At 46.0% G+C, this 24,846-nt stretch overlaps 2 long non-coding RNA genes across 2 annotated transcripts in view; one reads left to right on the top strand and one right to left on the bottom strand.

The window, feature by feature from the left end:
- LOC119158124 overlaps nt 1-24,846 on the top strand; it is a 70,915-nt gene that overhangs the window by 12,446 nt on the left and 33,623 nt on the right. The gene's annotated exons all lie outside the window — the stretch shown is intronic.
- Nucleotides 15,184-17,208, bottom strand: LOC119158127. The gene is made up of 2 exons (XR_005107768.1): nt 16,958-17,208; nt 15,184-15,324 (listed from the first exon to the last, which is right to left on the bottom strand). It is a non-coding gene; the product is annotated as an uncharacterized LOC119158127 (long non-coding RNA).

Below are 24,846 nucleotides of genomic sequence, written 5' to 3'. Positions count from 1 at the left end.
TTGCTTATTTAAAACAACTTTTCTTCTTACTGCTAAGTTTGAATGACTTCTAGAGCTGGTCAGAAATGGAAAGCCACTGTGAGGTGTCTCTGGTGGGATTCTTTTGTGTCAATTGTTTACCTTCTGTAGACCTTAAAATTGGTTATATTTTAATTTTTAAGTTCAGAAATGCTCCGATGAACCTGATTTTCCTTTTTTTTTTCTTTCTTTCTAAATAATATTTCTCTATAACTGCTTAGATATAGTTTCTGCTTTCAGTACAGATTTGAACAATTGTCAGACTCAGTTTATGACATGCAATTTTACAATGTGCTGATCCTGAACAGAGATTTTTGAAAACTCTTCCGTTTAAATGGTTTATCACCCAAATGTTTCCAAGTCAAAGCTGACAATCGCAAATCTCTGGTAGCATGTTGAGGGAAGGGCTGATGTTATATCTGAGATTGGGGTTGATTTAGATTTCCTGCTAAGGAGCATGGTGCAGGCTGTAAATAAAATAAGCAGGGAGAAGTTAAATCTGAGCAGGACTACAGTGTTTTTTAAGAGCAATTCTTAATTAGACAAAAGTTTCTCTAAAGCTTTTAATGGCTTTTTCTGATAAAGGCTCCCATTTAGGTCAGTTTCATATTTTTTCAAAGAAGTAATATTAAACTGTTAAATCCCCAGAGGTAACAACATGCCAAAACAACAAAAACTTCCAGCTTAAAAACAAACTATATTTTACTGAAAGAATGAAAACTTCCAAAGGAAGTATGAACTGCTTCCTCAGGAAGGATGGGGACTGGGAAGACCCTCCACTTACTGAAAGCATTCTTCCAGCAAAAGCCACCTAAAATAAATTCTCATTTCCCATTGGAAATGTACAGATCTCCTATCAGCTGGAAAACATTGTCTTTTGGCATTAAAAGTAATTGCTAGAAGTTCTTAACCAGAAACAGAAGGTAGGCTGGGTAAAGGGAAACCTCCGTGGGATGTGTTGCCTCCCATTTGCAACCGTTTTGAGGGTCGGAAGGCATCTGAGTAGGGATGGCAGGTCCGCGGTGCCTGGCTTAATGAGGCAAATCATTGCAAAAAGACAGGTCTTTAATGGCAGGCACTGGAGGTGTTGAGTCTTTATTACAGCGTTCTCGGGGGTGCTCCTTTTAATCAATGCCTGGATGGTCAGATTAGGTCTGTTTGCTCTCTTTGGTGAATTACTGTGCAATTCGGCATTAACGAAGGTCTAATTTTATAGTGTTATTGTTAAAGAAGGTAATACAAGCCTGGGAATACTGGCAAGGAAATAAACTTTTGAGGTCCATGCCAGTAGTCAGCTCTCTGAACTAGCTGTGGTAAATGAGTAGATCAAATAGAACTTTGACTTTCAGCTCCAACAGAGCCACCACCCATTTTGCAGACTTGCCATTAAGTTCTCCCCAATGCTTTTTAATTATGTTTCTGTTCTTCCCGTTTCTCTGGCGAGAGAAACTGGCTGCAGGGGAAGGACCGTGGTTCCTCCTGGTACCATCTGTGCCAGTTAGACTTGGGAAGCACCGTAGACTTCAAAATGCTGGAGCTCCTGCCAGAGGGCTGGTATGACCTAGACTTTGGAGCCTTGCTTTTGACAGTGCTCATTGGAGCTTTCTTCGTTTGCCCCTTGGCAGCTAGGTTTGGCAGAGGAGTGATGGATCTTTTGGCTTCTGTTTTACCAGGGAACTTGTTTTGTGAAGGTGTAGAGATAGCATAAACCTTCACTGGTGATAGAAACAGATTCAGACCATTGTAGTCCTAATGGAGACCACAGGGCTTCCACGAGTGTTTGCAAACCAGACCTCTGCACACTGGTGCTTGCAGTCACAGCAGTTTCGTTGGCTCAGGTGTGCTGATTCTGGAGGCCAGGACCAGAGCTGAAAGGTTATTTTGTGCTGTACCTATCTCACCAACATTTTTAAGGGCAAAGTAGCTTCCTGGCTCCTGATAGATGGCCTTGGCTGAGCCGGGAGCTGTTTGTTTCTCCCTGTCCCAATGTCATCCTACTGCTGCTCTGACTGAACCCGGTGATCTGGGATGACTGTCAGCTGGCTCCAGAAAGGGACAGTGTGAGGGTGGTTACAACGGCTTTTTGGTTTGCCTCCTACGTGCTCCTTGGCTAGAATTGAGAGGGTCTGAGCCAGTAACTAAAAATATAGCCTTGTAGCCTTGGATAAAGGTAAGTTTGCCAGCAGGAGTTTCTCTGCAGGAGTCCTTGCATCCGTTGTAGCACAAAATCACATGTGATGTGGCAGAAAGTTGGTGTCCCACTGTTCCCGTCTCCTGCCAAGGTGCCTTTGTCTCTGCTCATGCTGAGCCACGGCTGGCTGCAGCTGGGGTGTGTGGGCTCTTCTCCCAGCCAGATCTCCATCTCACCAGGGGCACCACCACAGAATAAATAAGAGGAAAACCTTTTTGCAGTGAGCCCTGCAAATGTGTTCTGGTGGATAGCTGAATTTCTTAAGGCAGCAGAAGACAACACTTGTGATAGGTGGGGACCTGGCCTGGGTGGACATACAGGACAGGTGGTGGTAGGTTCGTGGGTCTCATGGTGCTGTGCATGGTGGTTGCCAGCAGTGAGCCTGAACTTGCCTTCTGTTGTCGGAAGCCAGTGCTCATTTAGAACAGGTTTGGTTAATTTGCTCTCTGCAAATTTCCTTTGTCCTGCACTCGCATCTATTCATTTTCTCTCCAAGTCTGTCCTTAGTGTAAAAGGAGATGCCAAGGTGAATCCAGGCATTACATCATGGACATCCTGTTGCTCCAGACCCCGGCGTGTGTTTGACTTGGCTAATGTTTCTTTCTCAAGATCGATGAGTGCCCATCCTGTTTGCCTTTCTCTGAAGATAAAATAACCTCCCTCCCCAGCCCTCCTGGGATTAGATTCCAGGTCTGGGCAGCCCAGCTGTGACAAAGGGCAGGTGTGGGTCTGCAGGCGGGATGGGGTGCTGGGGCATCCCCGGCTGCATTGCTCTTGTGAGACGAACTATCTCCATGACGATTCCAATTAGCAGGGGCCTCTGCTCCCCACCCTGCTCAGCAGGCTGTGTGTGTTTGGGGAGAAAAATGAGGAGGGAATCGGAAGACATTACTGTCTGTGGGAAGTGCAGAGGAGAGAGTAGTAGATGTGAGGAAGGAAAAAGGATGACAAAGTATTCCAAGAGTTGTGTTAAGAACGGACAAATTGATGGGATGCAACATATCATCAGTCCTGTTTAGGTAGGCTGTGTTTCTGATCTGGGCTATGTGCTTGTTTCTCATAACACTCTCATTTCCCGATCTTGGTTGGGTCCAGTCCTGTGCGAGCTGGGCAGGATCCTTCCCTCTGGAAAGCAGAGGATCCCCATAGCTCTGCAACACCCCTGGGACAGCTGAGCACCAACCCACCAGGGCTGCATAAACTGGCATAGTTACTGGCACGGGAGCAACCAGCACCAAAGAACTGTGAGCCAGAGCCTCCCATCCATCAGTAATTCCAGCTTTCCTTAAACATGAGTGAAGGCTCTGGATAGCTCAGGAGCTACAGCCACAGCCTGCACTTTGTAGCAGGAAGGTCTGTGTTCAAGCAAAGAGCGGGGAGAGGGGTGTTGGTTTCCACAGGGAAACTTGGGTGGCAAAGCCAAGGTGGGTCTCAGGCTGTAGGACTGGGAAAGGGAAGTGGTTTGGGTAAAATGCAAGCTCTGCTGGTGTCTGGGGGTATGGTAGCAACTGAAGACCCCGTTACAGGTCGGGGTACCTTTGTGCTGTGTCAGTGCCTACCCCATGTATTGCAGGTGGGAATTGTTTTCTGCTGAAGACATTATGCCTGCGTTCCAGGACTGGCTTAACTGATTTCATTCTTCCCTCTGTGTTGTGAAGGGGTTTGTGACAGCTGGGAATGAATCCTGGTCCAGGCTGATGCTGCACAAGCCCTCCCCTGCCCTTCAGCTGGGCATGGTGGGCTGGCAGGCACCGTGCAGTGCACACACGGCTTTGCTCTGACACTCGCCCAGGCTGGGACTAACCCCAGCACCGCTAGTTTTGGGCCAGAGCCGAGCTGGGACCAGCTCTTTGGTGGCTGCCCAGACTGGGATGCTGACCTGTGCTCTAACACCACAGTGGAGCCTCTCCACCTGCGTCAGAGCCCATAGTTCTGCAACAACCCTGAGCACAAATCACACATTGGAAGCTGTTAGTGATGCAGCTACAACTCAGACTTTTCTGCACTGCTCTTTAGTTTGAGTTACAGCAGATGTGAAGACTCTGTGAAGACAAAGGCTTCCAAAAAAAACCAAAAAAATGCAGATTCCTGTGACCAGTTATGCTTGGGGGAAGGCAGAGAAAGGAGAGAGAAACTGCAGATCTTAACCTGGGTTAACTAAACAGACTCTTAAACTCTGTTTCAACATAAGACTTCTAACATTACCTGCTTGACATGTCCTAGCCAGGGATGGGAGCCACCACACAGCGCAGTTAATCACAGAGCCAGCTGTCCCTGATACACTGGGACATAAAGCCTGTCAGAGAAAGCTCTTTCTCTGACATCTTTCATGACACAAGGAGAAAAATGAATAAAGGGTGGGAAATCTCAGAAGACAGGGCATATGCCAGCCCCTAAATAGGGCTGAAGTGCAAATTCTTTTGCAGAACTGCTTATGCCATAAGGTCTGCTTCCCTCACATCCACCCCCCGACCCTGACTTTCTTTAAAAGTGAAGAGGGTAGTGGTGAGCTCGGTCCTTCAGTTCTTTGGATTCTGCCCAAGACAGGCCCTGCTGTCTTTTTAATGTATCTGTCTTTCTGGGGCATGTGGAACTAAACTAGGCATCTTGTCCACATCCTTGTGCTGTCACCGACATACCAAAGGCAGATCAATTTGGCTGTTAAATCCTCCCCTCCTGCCGCCAGTTGCTACCTGATTTTTCCTGCCCTTATCACCTGGAGAGTGAATTCTGTACCACAGCATCCCGTTTTCCTCTGCTGGCACGGATGCTGAGGAGCAGCTCTGGGCTGGGCTGGCTTGCCTGCCTGCTTTCCTCTGTTTGTGTGTACTTAGGAGATTGCGTCTGGACTTGGGATTTTTGGTCTCTGCTTTTGGACTTAGCTTTGGTCAAACTTCTGGTGTTCCTGCCTCATCCCCTTTCAGAAGTTCTTCTTGAAAACTAAACCTCTGAAGGTCTGCAATGATGCCTTACAGCTCCCTTTTCTGGGCATCTCTGCAGGGATCTGCATGAAACGCTGGGTGAAATACGGGCTTTTATTGGGCAGCTTCATGGTTAAAGACACTTGACAGAGTTGAGAGTGTTCTTTCCCCAGCTCTGTGTCACTGACCTCCAGCAAAACATTTTATCTTGCCGTTTCCTATCTGTGACAATGATAGAAATGTTCCCTTTCTTTCTCCCTTTGTCTGTCTTATCTATTTATATTTTAAGGTCTTTGGGGCAAGGACTGTCTTTTGCCTGTACCAGGCTGACAGACAAAGGCATTGACCTTATTGGGGATCGCCAAGTGTTAATGTGATAACAGCGCCAGAGCAGTGGATGAGTGCAAAATAGCAACAGTATATTTTGAATAAGTATTTTTCCTTCCTTGTAATAGCTTTTGGGATGCAATAAATAAGGCATCAAATAGAAACCACATAGGACCACTTGAAAATCTGCATGTCCTACAAAAGGCTTTGAAAGAAACTGTTTTGTCAAAATTGAGGTTACCTTCCTCAAGTTTCCAGGTTTGGGTTGGTGCTTTTTTGGGTGGTTTGTTTTGTTGTTGGTGGTTTTTGGGGTTTTTTGGGTTTTGGGGTTTTTTTGGTTTTTATTTACTTGAAACAAAATCCAGCTCCTGGGAAGGGGAAGACCTGGGATGTAATACATTTGTAGCTTGCCAAAGCTTTTAGGTCACCTGGGGTATTGAGGACTCTGGTAACAGCAGCTCCACCACTGCAGAAAGCTTTTGGGAGTACCTGGTCCACAGCTCCTCACTCCAGCCAGTGCAGCTGTGTGTGGGGCTGAGTGTCACCTGGCACTAGTGAAATGGCTCGGACAATTTTTGACCATATCAAAATGTTTTTGTGCAGTTTTCTCTCTGAAAGGAGGTTTTTCCTTCTGTTGCAATACAGAGGAAAAACTTGCAAATCTCCCTAGAAAATGGTGTTCTTCCCCTCAAGAAGGGGAATAGCCTCTCATCTCTGCAGGTGATCTGCCTTTTCACACAGCCAGGGGAAAAGTGTTAATATGCTATTCATTAGGAATCTAAAATTTCTGCTGTCCTCTCCTGCATCATATTCTAACTGCGTTTCATCTCCTTCTGATACAGAGATTCAAACGAAAATAAAAATGTTGGCTTTAAAGGTGAACTCGGCAGGAAAGCCTGATTTCTCGCTTCAGCAGTAGATGTGGTTCTGACCTCCTAAGACGTGACTTTTTGTGTTAATTTAATACTAAATTCCCATTAGATTAAGCACAATCTGAAGACTCAATAGGAGAATGGCAGAGGAGGGGCATCCAAGCAGCACTTAATGTCGTCTTTACTTGTGTTTCATGCTGAAAGATCAGATCAGGTAGTGAATTATTAATGCTGCAGTCTGGCACAATCATAGGCGTGCAGCCTGCCAGGATGTAAGAAGTCTGTTGCAAAGGCAGGATATTGGATCCCATCGGTGCAAACAGGCATGCTTCCATGTTTGAAAGTTCACAGTGGGAGAATTCAAATCAACTTCTGAGGCTGGCTGCAGATTAAACTCCTCCATTTTTAATTAGATGCCGTGCAAAGGACCTCATGTCAGGAAAAAGTAACACTAAACCCATGGAAATATCCGTAATAATTGTCCCACAGATTCAGTCATTGTCAGTGGGGTAAAACATTAACATCCTTGTATCGTGCTCAAGCATTTGCTTGGTTTGGGGTTTTTTCTGCAGTCCAACAACTTTAAAGCCTAATGAGTTAAGAATTGCCCAGGATGATAATGGGGCTGCTAAGGCTCTTTAATGATTGGCATGGCTCACGAAGAGGAGAAACAAAACTGAAGGAGGCTCCCTGGGGAAGGGTGTAAGGCCACAAAGGGTTGAGTGGGCAACTTGGAGAAAGGGACTGTTGCTTTCACACAGTTAGGTGTTTAAAGGAAGACAAACCCTGGCCACAGCTGACTAATTTTGGCTAATTGGAACCTGCATGGGTCAAGGCCTGGAGGCCTCACTGCTGTTAGGTCAGGGCAGCATCCATCACTGGCCTCTCCTCTGAGCGGCAGCCCATCAACAGCCTGTGACAACAGATACAAGATGGAAAACCGACAGAAAACTCTTCCTTGCGGAAGATCACGTCACACCCATTTGTCTTGCTGCTGCTTTTCTGTAGCTGGGGTGGACAATCAAGAAAGTGCATGGGTAGACAAATCTCATGGGATGTCCTTGGTTTTCCTCCTGCTTCAGGGCCAATTTGTCACTGTGGAGCCTTCTCTTTCCAGTCTCTGCCGGCTGGTTAGCTGCCATTCAACCACTGCTCATCTTGCTGAAATCCTAGTTAAAAACTTTCAGCTGATGCTGGTGGGTATGTGGGCTTTGATCCTTGGCTCCTGCTGGGGCTTCCCCATGGGAGCAGGGAATGTTGCAGACTCGAATGGCCTGTTTGGACTTTTGCTTCCAAACGGTGAATAGAAGAGCCTTTCTTGTGTAGCGATGCTTCCAGAAATGCAGAATCCTCCCACAGAAGGAGAGGCGCCTTTGTGTGGGTGCCGGGATGTGTGGGGGCAGCCGTGGGGAGAGGTGTGTGCTGGTGCTGTGCCTGCTCGTTCCTACAGCCCGCTGCAGTGTGGACTGGCCTGGTTTCAGGCAATGATCTGTCACTCAACTACATCAATCCTAAAACACATCTCTGTCAATTCGCCTTTTCACTCCAAAAACATGATCACACTGCACACTTGTTTGGTACAGTTATTATTCCTGGTAGACACCGTGCATTTCCTTGGGCAAAATGGCTCCTTAAAGCCTCTTACTTTTTTATTTTTTTTTTCAGTAACAGTAATAATATCATTTTGACTGAAGCGCAGGATGGGGGAGGAAGGATAGTTCAAGTGTTCCCAACACAAATCTCATGGTAACCTGAGAATTACGGTTAATGAAGAGTTTCAGTCTGTCTTTTTTTAATCTTACTGAAGTAGTAGTTTAAGGAGTTTTTGTTGGCAGGGCTTTTTTTTTTGTTTGTTTTGCTTTTTAAAATGAAGTGCCAGATGGACCTAAGAATCTCTCCAACAAACTTTGAACCGAACTCATTTTTCTGCTGCATTTATTGTACAACTCTAGAAAAGGAGGTGGCTTTTGATGGTCTGGGCTTTCAGAAATGAGGGATGTTATATCTAGTTGTTTCCACCAGCAGCTTGCTGGTATTCAGCACAACATTGGGATTGAACAATGATAATAAATCAGAGCTTTTCTTCAAAGTAAACATGAATATGAAGTAAACCTAGAAGAATTTGGATGAAGGATGTAAAACTTTTCAGAGATTATTGATGCCTGCTGTTTTTCTTTTCTACACTTGGTTTCTGCTACGGTGATGTTGCCCTTTGACATTTGCTAAAACCAGTGGAGGAAATGACACGATGGCATTTATTAACCTGCAGTGGGGATGTTAAACAGGAGAGGTTTCCCTGAGAATGGGATATAGCTGCTCTGTGAGAAACAGCCCTGTAGAGCTTACCTGGATGTAAAATACTATAAAACAGGTTTATTATGAAAATAATACCAGGCTGCAATGCAGTTGTGATTACAGCATATTACAGGAGTTATTTAGCCATAAAAGCCTGGCATGCTTTGCAAGGCTAGGTCTGCTTTATTCAGGGTTTCAGCTCCAGTTATCAAACTGCCTTGCAGAGGCAGCTCATGTGCAGGTGAGGGCCGTGGTGTCCAGCACCGATGTAAGCACCAGGAATCGGCTGTCTTTCAAACGGTGTGGTCAAAGTGAAGACACACTGTTTTCCTTTGGGTTGGGCTTCACTCTGTGCTCTCCATTGGAAGTTGTTCTTGTAGTGTATTTCAGCCAAGATGAAAGCAGCAAAAGTGAAGGGACAAATGGTTCTGGCTTGAGTTACGCATTTTAAAGATAAAACAAAATCCTTACATATCTTTTGGGAGCTGGGTAAATGGTCTCATTAAAAACAAAGGAGATGTGTGCTGCCTTTGGTGTACCAAGTCTTTGGATGTCCAAGACAAAAAAGCATCACGCTGGACCTGTTTCTCCTGTTACCTCCTCCAAGGAGGACAGAGATAAATATGTTCCCATGGGATGAGATACAGAAGAGGGCCAGGGTGGAGGAATACATTCGTGTCTCTTTCTCCTCATCCTCTAGGCAGCAAGGTTCCGTCCCGGGGCAGTTCTCAGTGCCAAGCCACACCTGTGTCTGAGTACCTTCTGGGCATGGGACTAACCTCTGCCATGTGTGTTCTCCTGTTCCTTTTCAAGTGTGAGACTTGGAAACAACTGCTTTCTTTAATTGTACTAAGAAAAGTCAAGGAAACTCACCTTATGCTTGGAGGTACAAGGGCTCCAGGAAATTCTGCTCATCCAGGACAGACCTAGAATCCCTTTAATGCAAGGGCAGGAGGGTGCTGGATGATGTCGGAGTGGTATTACACATATGAGTGGTGCACGTGCTCCTCTTGTCTCACCTACCCGGCATGGTGAAGACCTGCAGGGAGGCTGCTGGAGTAGGAGATGGGAGGCAGTAGCAGTTTGCTTCGTGGTGTTTCTGTTAAAGACTTCTTCCTGCAGAGATCTCTCCTCTGCACAGCTCCCTGGTAGCTCGCGGGGAGGGATAGCACTGCTCATGCTGCTGTCCAAACTGATGGGAATGTGAAGTCCCAGAGGGTCTTTTGAGAAATGTCAGCAGTTTCTGTGGGCTTTATAAAGGAATGATTACATTCATTTATAAACAGAATTATAATAAAATTAATTAAAAAAAATGAATAAACAGACTTGTGAGTTACTCAGGTTAACAGAAGTGTAAGAACAGCCTTTTTCATAGCATGGAGGTGATTAAAACAGCACACAGCAGGAACAAAGGGTTCAGCTCTCCAGAAACACAGGCTGGGTTCCTCCCCTCACACCCAAAACACTCGCTTGGGTTTGCAGTTCAGTTTATTTATTCCCTTTGTCCTCTCAAGCTGATTTTTTTTTTTTTCTTTCCTTTGTTTTCAGGACTACTTTTGCCCTTGACATTTATTAAACCTTGGGATTTTTTTTTCTGTGAAACCTACCCGTTTGCTCATTAGTAGTTTTGTATATGCATAAGTGGAACACAAAAGGTATTCCATACTTCTTGAGTGTGTAGTCACTCAAGGAATACATATACAATATATTATTGCTGCCTATGACATTGATGTATGCAAGCCCTAGGAATGAGGAGTGATCGCTAAAAATGAAATTTAAGCCAACTTTCAGCTTCCCTTGTGGTTAAAAAAATTGTCAGTCAGCTTTAAAGCTGTTGTGTATGCCACTGCACCTTTCCACTCCTTGAGGGAGAACTGGATGCTCCAGCGTTTGTGGTGGTCATATCCACCTTGTGCAATGCAGGATAGGGTTGAGATTGATGAGCGCCACCAAACTGTCCCTGGGATTAGAAAGAGCATGGTAGCAGGAGGATCATCCGATGTGTGGAGGACTTTGTGGTGCTGAGGAAAGGGGCTTCTTCGCAGGCAAGAGTGTTTGGTCAAGGAAACTGCTGCATCTGGGACCTGAGCTGGTCTCCTGGAGCTCCTTGCTCTCTGTGCTGAGCGTATACCAGCATAGCTCCTGTAGTGCTTGGTCCCCTTTGCAGTAGACTTGCCCAAACTGCACTTTGACCTGTCTCATTACTATATCTAGTCCTGAAATAAAGTAAAATGAATCCTGTGAAGACCATGGTATAGCTGGAGAAGGTATTGCTCTACAATGGGGATGGAAAAACTGTTTTCTGTGGCCATGGCTCTTCAGTCTGGAGATGAGAAAGCTGAGATGTATGAGAGGTTTTGTAACAATGATGAAGGTGGCGAGGGCAGCAAGTTCAAAGGGGAATTTTAAAAAGTCATACACAGTGGCTTAGTAAATGGGCACTGAAAGGACTGGGCAGGGGTATGGCTCTAGCAGCCCACATTCAGCAGCTGAAGATGCTCGATGGGTACCAAGGGAAGGGACTGCAGCAAGCGGCCAGGCTCACATGTTCTCTCTAAATAGCATCTCCTGCAGCCACTGTCAGAGGCAGGTGAGCATCCAGGGCAAGACAGTTTGAACCGGCAATGAATATTATTTATGTGTAATATAGTAGCTGTAGTAATTGTAGAAAAGCAAAACAAGTCTGTGTTTAGCACCTGTGCTAGGGGCAAAGACTTTGCTGGCAAACCTAGTTTAGCTCAGCCCACTCTCCTTTGCTACAGAGCAGCACCGAGACAGCAGGTAGATCTCTTTTCCATATGGAGAGCTGCAGGGAAAGGGCAGATGTCATGCCGATGTCAACTGTTCTATACAATTGGAAACATTCAGGGTTTATATTGAATCAGAACTTTAATTGGCTGATATTTAATCACGCTGCACACTTGGACAAATTCACCCTTTTATTAGATTGGCTTTTGTAATTTCTCAGCCCTCGCTAAGGCAGGGGGACCTGTAGCATTGCTTTCATCTTTCAAATCCACTAGCTGTTCCTACACAGCCAGACAATCTGTGTTGTGTATTTTCTGATTTACGCATTGAAGTAGCTAGAAAAGGAAAAGAGTGAAACAGCAGAGCCTTAAAGTTCATCATTTACTTGAAGGGATGCACATTTAGCTGCTTGCTAGAAGTAGCAGTATTTTAAAAGACTCTAGGCATGAAATAATTAATCAAACAGAAAGAAAAGGGTGTTCCAGAGAGTTGGCAAGGCACAGTTGAGAAACTATGTTTTCCATCCCATTGAAATGTAAATACTCCAAAACACAGTCCCTTCAAAAGCCCAGCATTATTTGTTTCTGGGGATCTTTGCTATATGCTTATTACCTTTTTCCCTATGAACACTAGCTATGCAGGGAGTGTTTCTGCCTAAGCATGGCAATAAGAGAATTAATGTCGTACAACCAAAGACTCTATGGCTCAATTTACAAATGATTTGCCTCCTTATCATTAGGGATTTTTGTTATGTCTCTTTTTTGCAGACCCAGCCTTCTGACCAAAATAGCAAAATCCATTTCAGATGTGACAGCTGTAAACAGCCTGGAGTCACAGTGATTTCATTTGGTAGACACATTTCTTTAAAAAAAAAAAAAAAAGTCTCAAACTGTAGTTGCAGTGAACTTGCATTCCCTGTCCTTGAGCCCCCTTTCTGCATGATCTGCTGAGTGCAAGGAAAAGTTTGCCCAGGGTGCTGCTTCAGTGGGTTGGGCTTTTGCAGGACCCACAGTGGCTTTCAGGGAAGCCCAGCTGTTGGCACATCTGCAGGTTCTTATGAATCTTGGGTTTGGAGATGGAAAAGCAGGGGAGGGTGGTCAACATCAGGGCTAATGGGCCAGAAAAGCTTTTGAAATCCCTTGTACAGTGGTTGTGTGCATTGCAGCAGGAGTGAATTGGCTCAGAGTAAAATCCTGGGGTCCCCAAAACCTTCAGGCCAAGTGTGTTTTGGACCACATAGTGCCAGAGAGAAGGAAATAGGAGCAGCTGTGTCTCTCCTATTCCTGTAGCAGTCACAGGGCACCACAGAGGAAGAAATGGGATTTTAGGGGATCTCGGCTGAGTCCCCTTGTACATGCAACAGCTCCATCAGCGAGGGGGGACTGGGGAGCTCGTTCCTGCTGGTTTCTGATGGAAACTGGCTCTTTGCAGAGCCTTGCACATGTTGCACCACTGTCTGTGCCCCCTGAGCTGGCTGGGTTTTGGTTTTAGTGGGACTTGCTGAAGCTGGATTGGATCGACGTGAAATTTTTTGGGCATGGGAAGAGGGAAATGAAGGCAATGGGTTTGATTTGGGTGTTTTGTTTTTCCATTTGACCATCTGGTCCTGAGTCAGTCAGAAAATATTCTGTTGGCTTTAAGTTTTTAATTCTTTCAAATTCTTTCTATAAATGAAGCTTGTTCTCACTTCAAAAATAAGGACACTGTTTCAAAGAAAAACTGGTATTTTGCTTTGAAAACACCAATATTTTTATTTCATGGAAAATTTTTTTAACCAAGATATATTTAAAATTTAAACAATTTGAGTTTGCAGAAAAGTGTGTTTTTTGATGGATAATGCGTTCATTTGAAATGCTTGCCCAGCTCCAGATGGCAATAACACCTCTGGGAGGTAGCTGTGATGATATACCTTGAAATCACCCACAGAGCTGGCTGGGGGGACCTGGGGGACATTCAGGGCAAGAGCCTGGGTTCACCAAGCCGGGTTAACCAGTGCTGAGAGTTAACATATGGACAGGAGACCAGAGGGGCCAGATGCAGGGACACGTAATTTACTGCCTTGCCTGGGGAGAACAGCCTAACAGGGACTGTGGTTGTACAGCAGGGGCCAAATTAAAATTTTGTGATGAGAAGTCTGAATTTGATGCGAGGCAGCAGCAGTTCCCCGTTTTCTGCCCTCTGCTCGAGCTGCCTTTTTTTCCTCCCCTGGTTGAAGCTTGTAGCCTGTCTACATGTGGGTAGGCTTAGTCCCAAACAGGCTTTTATTTCTTTGGGTAAAAAGGCCAAAATTAATACCATTTTGTAAAATTTACAGTTACCCAACGGGAGGTAGGGTCTATCATGCAAAGGCAACAGCATTCACCCACTAACCACCTTGAGTGAAACCCTGGCCCCACCAATGGGAATGGCAGTGATCCCGTAACTTTCCGGAGTCGGGCTTTCACCCTGCTGCTCCTGAAGGAGCTTGGGTTGTCTGCAACGGATGGTAATTCTGGGATTACCATTACAACTTCTGGGTGCTCCTCCCTGTGCCTATTTAGGAAACTTTGATTTGGAAGCCCCCCTCGATGACTGTTTTAGCACAAAGGCCTCAAACTTTTGCCTATGCTTGCTGGTTGAAATGGTGGTTTGGTCCTTTTCTCTTTCTTTTTTTTTCTTCCCTGTTAAAAAAAAAAATGCAACTGTATAAATGCATAGTTAGAAATTTTCCATGAGCAAAACCCTGAAGTGGACTGTATGGTTTTGATCAGGTATAAATTGCATATAAACAAGGCTGGTAATCCAGAGATCTGGGTGGTAATCCAAATTCTCTTGTAGGATTTCTGTGTGATATTAGATAACTCACTTTAATGACTCTCTACCTCTCTTTCTGTGGCTGAGAAACTGTGATGATAATACCCAGCCATCTGCACCAGGGTTGTGAGGCTTAATTGTATAATATTTGCAAAGCTTTTTGAAATCCTTCCAATGTGAAATGGGTATGTAAGTGCCCAACAGCTTTGTCCATGTAAAGAGCTGTACATCTCTGGGTGATGCGTGCTGGCCAAAGCAAGACATTAGTACCGAGCTGTGTGGCCTGCAGAGAGCAGGAGGACGGGGCTCAGCAGGCAGCATGGGTCTGTGCAATTGCAGTTTGAGGGCTTGTTTCAATGGACTTGCCTTTAGCTTTTTCTGGAGGGCTCTTCTGCCTCTGGTGCTGCGTAAGATCAACATTTGTGTTGTCTTTCTCTGAAGGGTAACGCCTAGAGGCGATGGTGACATTAGCAAAATCTGCGTCTGGTCCTGCTGTGCCGGCAGGGAGCTCGTGTCCATAGTCTCACTTCACAGCAATGCTGAGTCCTCGCAAACAGAGCCGGGAATGCAATAACAGCAAAACATGCTCCTTTAACCTACTCGGCACCAGTGTGGAAAATAATACCCCAGATAGGTACCCTGAATGCTTCTATAATTTATTCATTCAACAATTTCTTTTGATGTAGTTAATGTTGTATTTCCCTGGCCAGGGCTGGTATGTGAAGCATGAGAAATCCTTATGGACAGATTGCTTTGCCTTTCCAAAAACAAGCTCGTGTTATCTGCTGAGTGGCCTAAATGAGCTGAATCCTCCGGGATGTGCTGCTGGGCCACGGGGGATGCACCGGCTGTCTGCTGGAGTGCTCAGGCTCGCGTTTAGCCTGGGAAGGGGGAAAAGAGAGGCCAGCATCAATTTTGTTCAGGCTGGTCAGCACCTGGACTGTTCCTCCTCTCCTCCAGGATTTTGAATTTATGTAATTACCACCAAATGCAAAAAAAAAAAAAACAAACAAACAAACCTGGTTGATCTCTCCAGTGCACAAGTCTTTGCTAGGCTGTGTCCGTGAGAACCTTCCTGTTTCCTTCCAGCTGTTTGCCCCACTAAGAAACCTTCCTCCCTTGTACAGAACTTCACTTCTGTCCTTAATCATGTCGGTGCCTGCACAGTGAAATGCAGCAGGTGAGTGGTTTTCTCCAGTGAATCCGATGAACTAGACTTTCATGATCTGGGCAAAATCCTTAAATGCCAAGTTAGAGGAAAACAATAGGGATGAATGTAACCAATGGGTTTGCTGTTGGAGGGAGATTTTTATTCTTTGATTTTTCGCGGCCTGGAGATCCCAAATTCCCAATTCACCCTTGTCCACTGAAGAAACTCATGGTGTTTTTAAACAGAGGGGTCCCTGCAGCTATATTTTGCCCTCAGAGCGAGAACTCCAAGGTTAAGTGTTAATCTCAATCTGATTTCATGTGCAAAACAGCTGCTTGATCTCTCACCTTGCATCTGTCTCAGATGGGCTGTTTTCTACACTCTGTTTAGTGCAGCCAGAAAGTTAATTTAGTGCATATTGGGAAATTCCTCAAACGCCATGAGACTTAACACCATTTTTTCCATCAAGCCCTTGGAGTTTGTGTTGATATTTAGAGGTGTGAGACTGCAGTGCTGGAGAGTGGAATGTTTCACTAATTTATTGTAGGGACCTGATCTGGGGCGTTATCTCCATAGACCAAGCTGTTATTGTTTCATACGGGCTAAGTGCAGTATAACTCAAGTCACAATGCGTCCCCTGTAATGCAAAACCCACAACACTCTCCTGTGGCTGACACCTGAAGTGAAGTATGTGTCTGCCAACCTCCTGAATAATTTGCCAGTGTGTTCTAATTGGGTTTGTATTAGGCCCAAGTTTGTTTATAGATGTGCTTTTAAGTGCGTTATCCACAGGTGAGGGTGCTAGTTTGGAAATGGAGACGTGTGTGCTCATGGGCTGACTTTGCTGCTTCCTCTGCTGTGATTTTTGGGGGAGCCTTTGATGGCAGAGAAACGCCTCTGGGTCTTGCAGCCTGGTGTTACCCAGCGCAGTCCCCGTTGCAGACAGTGGGAAATGCAGTCGGTTTAAATGCCAACTAACATAACGGAGTTACAGAAACTTTCATGTTCCTACAAGTGCAAAGTCTGGGATGTCTGGCTATAAGAGATTTGCTTTCTTCTGCTCAGAAGAGGAGGAAACCAGGGTCAAAAAGAACAGAGCTGTTGCCTTTTGAGTTCCCAGAGCTCTGCACAGGGGCAGGCTTCCAGGAGAAAAGCAGGAGAGCTCAGCAGAAGGGCAAGAGGACCCAGCTGGCTCCGTGTGAAGGGGGGGCTTGTGGCAGAAGGTGGTAACAGTTCAGTCCAGCACACGAGCAGGGAGCTGTGGGTCATTTCAGTATCGATGACCACCTGTTTCAGGGAGACATAACTCCAGCCCAGGTAGCTCCCACCCATTCCAGGTCTCCCCATCCCACTTTGGCTTTAAGGCACAGACTGAGTCAGAGCTAGAAAGTGCTACAGAAAATGTACAGAAATGAGCAACAGTCAGCGATGGGGCGGAGGGGTTCAGTGCTCCATGCACACCACTGCCTCCAGTATGCCTAATCCATAAAAATATGGCTATGGCAGAGATGGAGAAAGCTGAGTACGAGGTAGCCCAGAGGAGACAGCAGATGGGGAAAGCCGCAGGAAAACGAGCAGCCTCGGAGCGTTCAGATGTGCTCGGCGAAGGCCTGCTGGGCAGGGTCCAGAGTCTGGTACTTACAGCAGTTCTGGCTCCTCTCCAGTGGGTTCGCAGGTGATTGAGAAATGTTACTGTGATAAATCGTTCACGTCAAGTCCCCAAACAGTGATGTACTCGGTGGCCTGCAGAGGGCAGGGAGGTCTCAGAGGTTATGTACACCCTCCCCACCTTGCTGCTGGCCCAGTCAACAAACTGCAGGGTACCCCAGTATCACCCTATCATTGAATCCGTCCAACCACCGTGAACTGGAAGAAGGTCAAGTTTTGACCTCGAGGTTGTTAACGAGGTATCTCATGCCAGTAGCTGAGCTGCAGCATACCTACATGTACACGTGGGTGGTATTTTCTTCTTCCCTCCCTCCCTCCTCACAGGGTGGCTCTGATTTTTTTTCCCCAAAAAAATCCTGGCTTCTTGTCTCATTAGCCTCCCCAGGGCGCATGGAGCATATGTAATGCACCCATGGATGGGTGGGCTTGGGTGTTTCAGGGATACTATTGCTCCTGCCCTACACAGCAAGATCTCAGACCCCTTTGCCTTGGGACCCAAAAGCTGTTTAGGGCTCAGTCCTACTGGAACTCCGCTCTGAGGATGCTGAGAGCAAGGCAAGCAAGATGTGGAGACACAAAAAGGAGCCTCAAGATCCTGACTTGCATATAAACCAGATCTGTTTAAAAAGAAAAAAGCTTGATCCCGGCTGCTGCTTTTTATGGGGACGGAGGAGGTTATTCAGTAACCCGCATGTTCACAAAGGCACTTTTTGTTCCTAATAGTCCTGAAAGTTAGACCTAATGTGTAAACTTCCTAGTTTACTCATGTAGCAGCATTCGGCGTTCCTGTGTAAGGACATGAAATAGCTGCTTCTTAATGACACTGCAAAGCAGCGGCCCGGCACCTGTTCCGGGGAGGAGCGTATGTGCCCACCTGAGCGTGACACCTGCAGCTCCTCCAAGCTCGGCATCACTGCGCATCACACCGGCCAGCGGGGAGGGCTGGCCTCTGGGAAAACGTGCTCCGTGCTGTGGGCTGGGACAGGGGAGTTCCGCCCCAGAAAGCCGTGATGATGTGAAGCCACCTGAATGTGCCTGGGAGGTGCTGGCAGATGACAAGTGTGAATTGGACTCTCCCTGCAGCCGGAGGTGTTGGCTTGTTCGGAAAAATGCAAGCTCCTTACACTTTTAAGGTGTTTTGTATTTTTAAAGCAGTTGGCTTTAAGCAAAAGAGAGGCATCCCCACTAGAGAAAGCTTCAAGGCTCCTCTACACTGTAGGGAAACAGTATGGGTGAACCCAACCGTCCATGGGAAAAGATGCAAGTAAAACTAATGCTTTATCTCCTTCACAAGCCAGCCTCCAGACGCAACGGCTGAGCCTTCCTTATTACCTGAAGTTGTGAGTGTCACGGATACTGAGATATTTGTTTGCTTTTCTAATCCCAGCAGGGGATTTAGTTTGAAGCACAAGGACCAGGAGCCTTCATAATACCAGACCTAGGCAGCGCAACTGCAGCTGATGCTGTTATTCAACTCAGTAACTGAGTCTTTGAGGAATTATCCTGCATTATTTGCTTCTCTTGTATCGCATGGCAGGAAGCGCCACAGGATAATACTCACATTAGAAACTGCTTCCTTGGTCTGTTTCGAATGTTTCACGTTTCATCTGCCGGGTGCCTGGTGTCAGAGGAAGCATCCTGCGGACTGCCGGGCACTCAGGGTGTTTACCAGGGAGGAGCCTCCCAGCAAGAGGCTGAGGTGGCTCTGAAATGCTGATGACAACAGGGCCAAACAATGCTGAAGATGGAGACGGGATGGTGCCCTCTGGTCTGTTGTTGGGTTTTGTACTTCCTTATATTTTACTGAAATGTCTAATAATAGCTGGAGTGTTCTACACCTTTTGGTGGGAATTTCCATTCTTAAGAAGGTGAAGTAGGAAATAATGAAACAGGGTGGAGTGCACAAAACTGAAAAAATAAAACAAAAAACTTGGGCGGGGGGGGGGGGGGGGGCGGCTTTGCTTTCTTCCTTTTCCTGGACATACTTTCAGTGCTTTTTATGGGTTTATGTTATCAAATCTAAGTTTAGAGGAAACACATATTCTCTTAGCTCATTTCCACTCCTGCCCATCCAAATGGAGTTGCGCAGACTGGCCTCATCTTTCCCAGCTGCTGGGGCATTGTTGGCGGTGTGCTGGTCAAGTAGTACCATCCAGGCTGTGCCCCCGAGTGTCCGGAGATTTTGCATTAATTCAACACGAGTCTGCTCATCCCTAAGGCAGCGATGCAGACTCCAGCGAGGTGGGATGAGGTGAAACCTCCCCTTTCTGGTGGCAGCAGCCCTTCTCCAGCCACATCTTCACGGGTTTGTTTCCACACAGACACCGCTGACCTTGTTTACTTTTTTCTTATCTGCCCAGCCTTTCCGCAAATATTATTGCATTTGTCAGAATAGACCAATTAAGTGGCCCCAACCCTTAAAGAAAACCTTGACTTTTCTTTACCTTCCTGAGGAATTGCTCATTAGTGGAGAACGTGCCACTGGCTTGCACACACAGGCAGAAACAACTCCAAACGATGGCGGGGGTGGGATGGTGCTGGCTCCCAGCAGTGGGAATCCTGCTTGTCCCTTTCTTTATGGATCCTGATAGCCCAGAGATGGTTAAAAATAGACCTTTGGTGCCCTGCGAATGATGTGCACCTGTGAGATCTTTCCAAAGAAAGAGCTGAAATAAGTAATTTGCTGAGCAATGGCATCTCTGGGTTTCAGTTTTTTCAGCAATAAAGGGATCTCAGTGATGCACGGGGAGGGGGAAACCCTCTTCCACTTCTCCCCCTTCTTCCTGCTCCCTGCCTCAGTGAGGAAAATGGGTCATTTCATCCTGTGTCACCAGCAAATGATAAGAAAAGGTGTTTTTTTTCCTGCTGCCCAATATTTAGCTTCTGAGGACTTTGAAAAGTTGGCCTCCTAATGGAGAGCACGAGGTTCCTTACTCACCGCATCTCCAGCTGCTTTAATTCCTCACGCAGGCAGGGGGCTCATAGTCTCTCTCCCCCCCTCCCAGCTGTGTTATCACCAAATTACCAGCTTTCCGTCCTTTTCATTCCCACCTCAACAAAAGGCATGAGGAGCAATAGCAAAACTCAGCCCCCATGTAGAAGGTCTTGCAGCATGATATTGTATGGGTGGCAGGCAACTGTGGCACGGGGGGCAGTGAGGCATCCCTACCACTCCGGGATGAAGCACTGGGCTGGCCAGCTGCTCGTCAAGAGAAACTGGTGTTCAGGTGCACACACACCCACCAGTGCATTTCTGTGCTCTTAGCCTTGGTATCCTTTGCACGTTCCCTCTGCTGCTATATACAACCTTGCATAACACCTGTAATACACTGAATTTTTGAGGTCTGCTTTGAGGAGGCTTGGATCCTGCAGGTGCTTCGGGTGCACCCATGCCCAGTGCTGAGCGTGCACCCGGCTGCTGCCAGCATCTCCAGCTCTCAGATCTTAACTCCTCCTTTTTGCTGCCCTGGGTTTGTGTAACACTGGCCACTCACAGCCCCTGAGTCTGACTGTCATTAACTATAAGCTTTATATTATTTACAAAAAAAAGAAATAAAAATTTAAGCCTACATATATGCATTTCACCAAAGAGTCTAAGCATCTGTATGAAGATCCTAGAAGTGTTTCTGAGTACTGTTTGCATTGGTGAGTTTTAAAATGAAGCTTTTTTTTAAAAAAAAACAACCATTAATACTTGAGAAAATAATTCTCATCTTCCAAGTGGTTTTGATATCATTTGGAAGCAAAGAGTTTTGCAAACATATTAGAGGCAAATCTTGGCATAATTAGAATAAATGGAACTGAAGCACAGGGCTTCATAAGGCTTTCCACCCCCCTCCGCTTCTTTTCTCTTCTTATGCTCCACACAGCAATTGTTCCAGTGGGAAACAGGTGGAAGAAAAGTTGAGTTTTCACTGCATTCATTTCTAATTATTGCTTTTTATCTCTAATGGATGTGGAATGCTTAATCTTTGAACTCCTGTGTCAAAATATATTTGCAAGATACATCAAATGAAAAGAATTCCTCCCCTTTTTTCTTCCAGCATAGTAATTGCGCTTTTTTATTTATATGTTGTGGACAAATTAACATTTAGTCTCCTGTGTTGTATTCACATCCCAAATGACCATGCGCTGGATGGGAGAGGATGAAAGAGCGGAAGGTGTGTTGCATTTCTGCGTTTGGTGATGCCCTCCTGTACCTGCAAGAGAGGATGAGTGAGTGATGCAGGGCCAGGTTAACAGTACCAACGGTTACATAGTGCTGTGTTACATGGTGTCAAACAAAAATCTGATGGTATGGAGGGTGGACTTTCATAACAGACAGACTGAAAACATGAAACACCACCAGAGCTGGCCCAAACTCTGTTCCTGAAGAGCAGGATGCTGCTAATAACTGCAGACGGAACCGAAATATGTACATGTTAGCCTTTACAGTCTGTTTTGATTCGCATGTGTATCTGGGATCTTAGTTCAAATCTTACATGGTAATAAACCAAAGTCAATTCTAGATGCAGTCTTGAGTTGGAGCTTGTTGAGATCAAATTTAGAGACAGGTGCCTGGAGCAAGGGGCAGTGTTTAAGCACAGTTACTAGCAAAAGGTGCAGGTTTAAGAGGTTTGCCTGTAAGATAGAGACAGTCCTGGTCTGACCGTGTGTCCTTTCCAAGAGCCCAGCGGCCCAGGCAGGACACGGCTGTGGAAATTAAAATGTTTTTTTCAAGCAAGATGAGGGCTGCGTTGAGGGATGGTAGGCCTCCTTTGAGCTTTGTTTTCTGGCTGCAGATGCAAAGAGCCACCTTCTCCATTTCTATTCCCTAGGACCTTTTTAGGTTTTCCTGATTCCATTCCTGGGGTTCTGACCTGCTGCTCTGGGGCTGTGTTTGGGAAGTCCCCTAGGTGTTTCTCTGAAATGATTTGCTTTTTATTTCCTGTTCCAGCTCAAGAGGGAGCATTTGGTCAGCAGCCCCAAGAAGTGTCCACCCTTTGTTACTGCTGCCCTCCAAGGCCCCTCAGTAACCACTGCCAGAGAAAGCTGGCCCCCAAGGCTTGAATTACAGTGAAGCCATGGATAGAAAATACACCATGAAATTTTATGGCTCCTGCGAAGGGGCTGCCATCTGCTTTTTCTTTTTTCCCCCTCTCTTTTTTTTTTTTTTATAGCCATTCCACAGTCTATTAAACCATTACTGTCTGCTCCCCCACTTCCCGCCAAGGTCTGTGTCCATTTCAAAATATAACACTTTAGATTTCAAAGCACCCCTTGGGAATTCCACAGATCATTCATGCTGTACAGACCTTTACTGATCCTTTTTTTTTTTTTGTAATTGAAATCTATTTGTTCACATCCATAGCTACATGTTGCTTTCAGCCCCTTGGCCCCTTTCCTCCACTTGCTCTTTCCTCATGAAAAATCAAAAAATCTTGCTGAGATGAGCCTGAGCTAGAGTTGTTATCTCTGATTGTGCCTTGCTGGTCCTGCATAGAGGGATACTCCAAATCTGTAGCCAGAATGATGCTTGTCAGGCTCCTCCTGCCATGGGAGGGAAAGGCTGCAGGTACTGGGCTGCTTTGCAAGCAAGAGCTGTAGGGTGATGAGTACTTTCCACCCACAGATTCGCTGGCTCCAAACATCCAGCATGAATCCCAAGTGCCCTGTCTCCTCCTGCTTTCCTGTACTGCTGCTATCGTATCTCCTCGCTGATGTTGTGTAAAGAGGGAACTGGATTCCACTTGTTTCTGGAAATCACTTTTGCACATGTTGCGAGGCTTGCTATTTCTTGTGACGGGAGGGTTTTTCTTTCTTTTAAACATTTGGGTAGGTTTCATATCTCCCTCCCCCCAGTTTTTCTTTCTGGAAGGTGGAACAAAACCCCTTCAGCTGTAACAGGTGGGCCTGGGAGCAAAACACGCAGAGACCGCTGGGTGCCTAGCCTTGCTCCACGGGCTGCAGGGAATGTGCGAGGCTGGATCCTGGTACAAGGCACTGCTGCCAGTTCCCTTCTTAAACTGATCCATCTCTAAAAGAAAACAGCTTTCTATAGTAAATGTGTCTCTGTAACTTGTTAATTTATTGAAAGGGGTTTGCAGGTGCCAGGATGTGTGATTTTGCCTTTGATTACAGAATAACTCTCCTGTGCTCCCTGACCAGCTGGTAAAAAGGACACATTTTTCTGAAGAGAATCTTTCACACCATCCCTGCTGCTCTTTCTCACTCATCCTGCATTGCACAGATAGCCACAGGTACCTGTCCAGCCTGGAACAGCCCAGGGCAGTGCTGATGCTGTGGGTACAGCACAAGTGATGCTGCCCACATCTTTGTAACACAGCGCAGATGGCTCAGACATACTCTGCTTTCAGTGAATTACGCTCTGTAGTTATTTCGAGATGCTGCATGATGGTTTAGGGCCACCTGCAGCATCTCAGGGAGGAGGAGAGTTTCAGTGCTTAGCCAGCCAAATTGAAACTCTGTGAGGACTTAACCTCCAAGCTGTGCAAACGGGGCTCTGTACGAGCATCTTGGTGCAAACCCTGCTTCCTCTGCAGCTCCTCCTTTCCCTCGCTGTTCTTCTCCAAAAGCACCGCTGCCTTTTCGCAGCGTAGATCCCATGCCTAGGGCCCGGGGAGCTCGGTAACCACTAGAGGGAGATGATAATGACTTTTAATATTTGTAATTCTCATGTTATCTGTAACAAATAACAATTGGCCTTTGCAGCTGCACAACTCTAATGGGGCTAAAGTCGCTCCCCAGGACCTTTCCATCCCTGGAGAGCGGAGCTGAGCCAGCGCTGCTGGGTCCTTATTGTAGGGAGCACCTTTGGGTTTGTATTAATACAAATCACACAGCCTCACTGTAGCACTCTGGGCTTGAACCCCAAGTGCAAAACTTGATTGACATCTCCATTTAGACTAAATGGGAGTTCCTGTTGTCCTTTGAAAAGTTGTATGATATATGGGACTAATTTGCTGTTCTTCAACTTTTCCACCTGGGACAAAAACAGTTCTGGAAGCATCTGTAGTTAGAGGCAGAGTACAAGGGTGCCTGCATCTCCTCATCCCTAATTTAAGCCAGAATTCAGGGTTTATTTTTAAAGATAAAGGTGAGTTTGCGATGCCAGTGATTAACTGGTAATTTGAAAACTGAAACTATAATGGTAAATACTTTGCACCCCAAAACGTGGATCTTGCCTGGCAGCACATTGGAAGCACACACAACATTAGTTCGAAATAAGTTCATATGATTAAGATGAAGAAAATAATTGTTTGCGGTGTTTTCCTCTCAGACATGGTATTCCCTTTCTCCCCTTTTTTCCATCTTTTTCCTGTGGTTAAAAAAGAAAAGAAGAAAAGGGAATTGAAGCTAACAGCAACTGAGTGTGTGCATGTGTGTGAGGGAAGGATCGTTGAAAACAGAGACACAGTTTCTTGGTTTGAAACAATGTGAGAATTTTCATTACTTGAATTAAAAAACAAAAACAAAAACACAAACACCAAACCCTGAGCAAACTGAAACCTCATGTGCAAACTGTCAGATTCTTTCAGAAGCTATTTTTCACTTGAAAGCACTTGCTCGTATAAAGCATTTTGCCCAGCCTTATTATGAACACAAAAGCTGCACCTAATTGGTTTATATGTTGACAGGCATCTTATTACTGGGAATAACAGTGCGTGTGTACCCCTCCATCGGCTGCACGGGGATTGCCCTCGCCACCATGCAGGAGGGAGCCGCTGGCCCCGGCACTGCCACAGTGGAGCTTTGCTGCTGGGAGAGGGGGCAGCAGTTTTGGGGGGCTTCATTTCTCACTTCTGCATTGCAAAGCAGCTGTTTGTCTATGTGACCTGGCTGCTGAGAATCCCATTATTTGGC

The sequence above is a fragment of the Falco rusticolus genome, chromosome 1 (assembly GCF_015220075.1).
Source record: "Falco rusticolus isolate bFalRus1 chromosome 1, bFalRus1.pri, whole genome shotgun sequence".
Taxonomy (NCBI): domain Eukaryota; kingdom Metazoa; phylum Chordata; class Aves; order Falconiformes; family Falconidae; genus Falco; species Falco rusticolus.
This window is presented reverse-complemented; position numbering and strand designations above follow the sequence as displayed.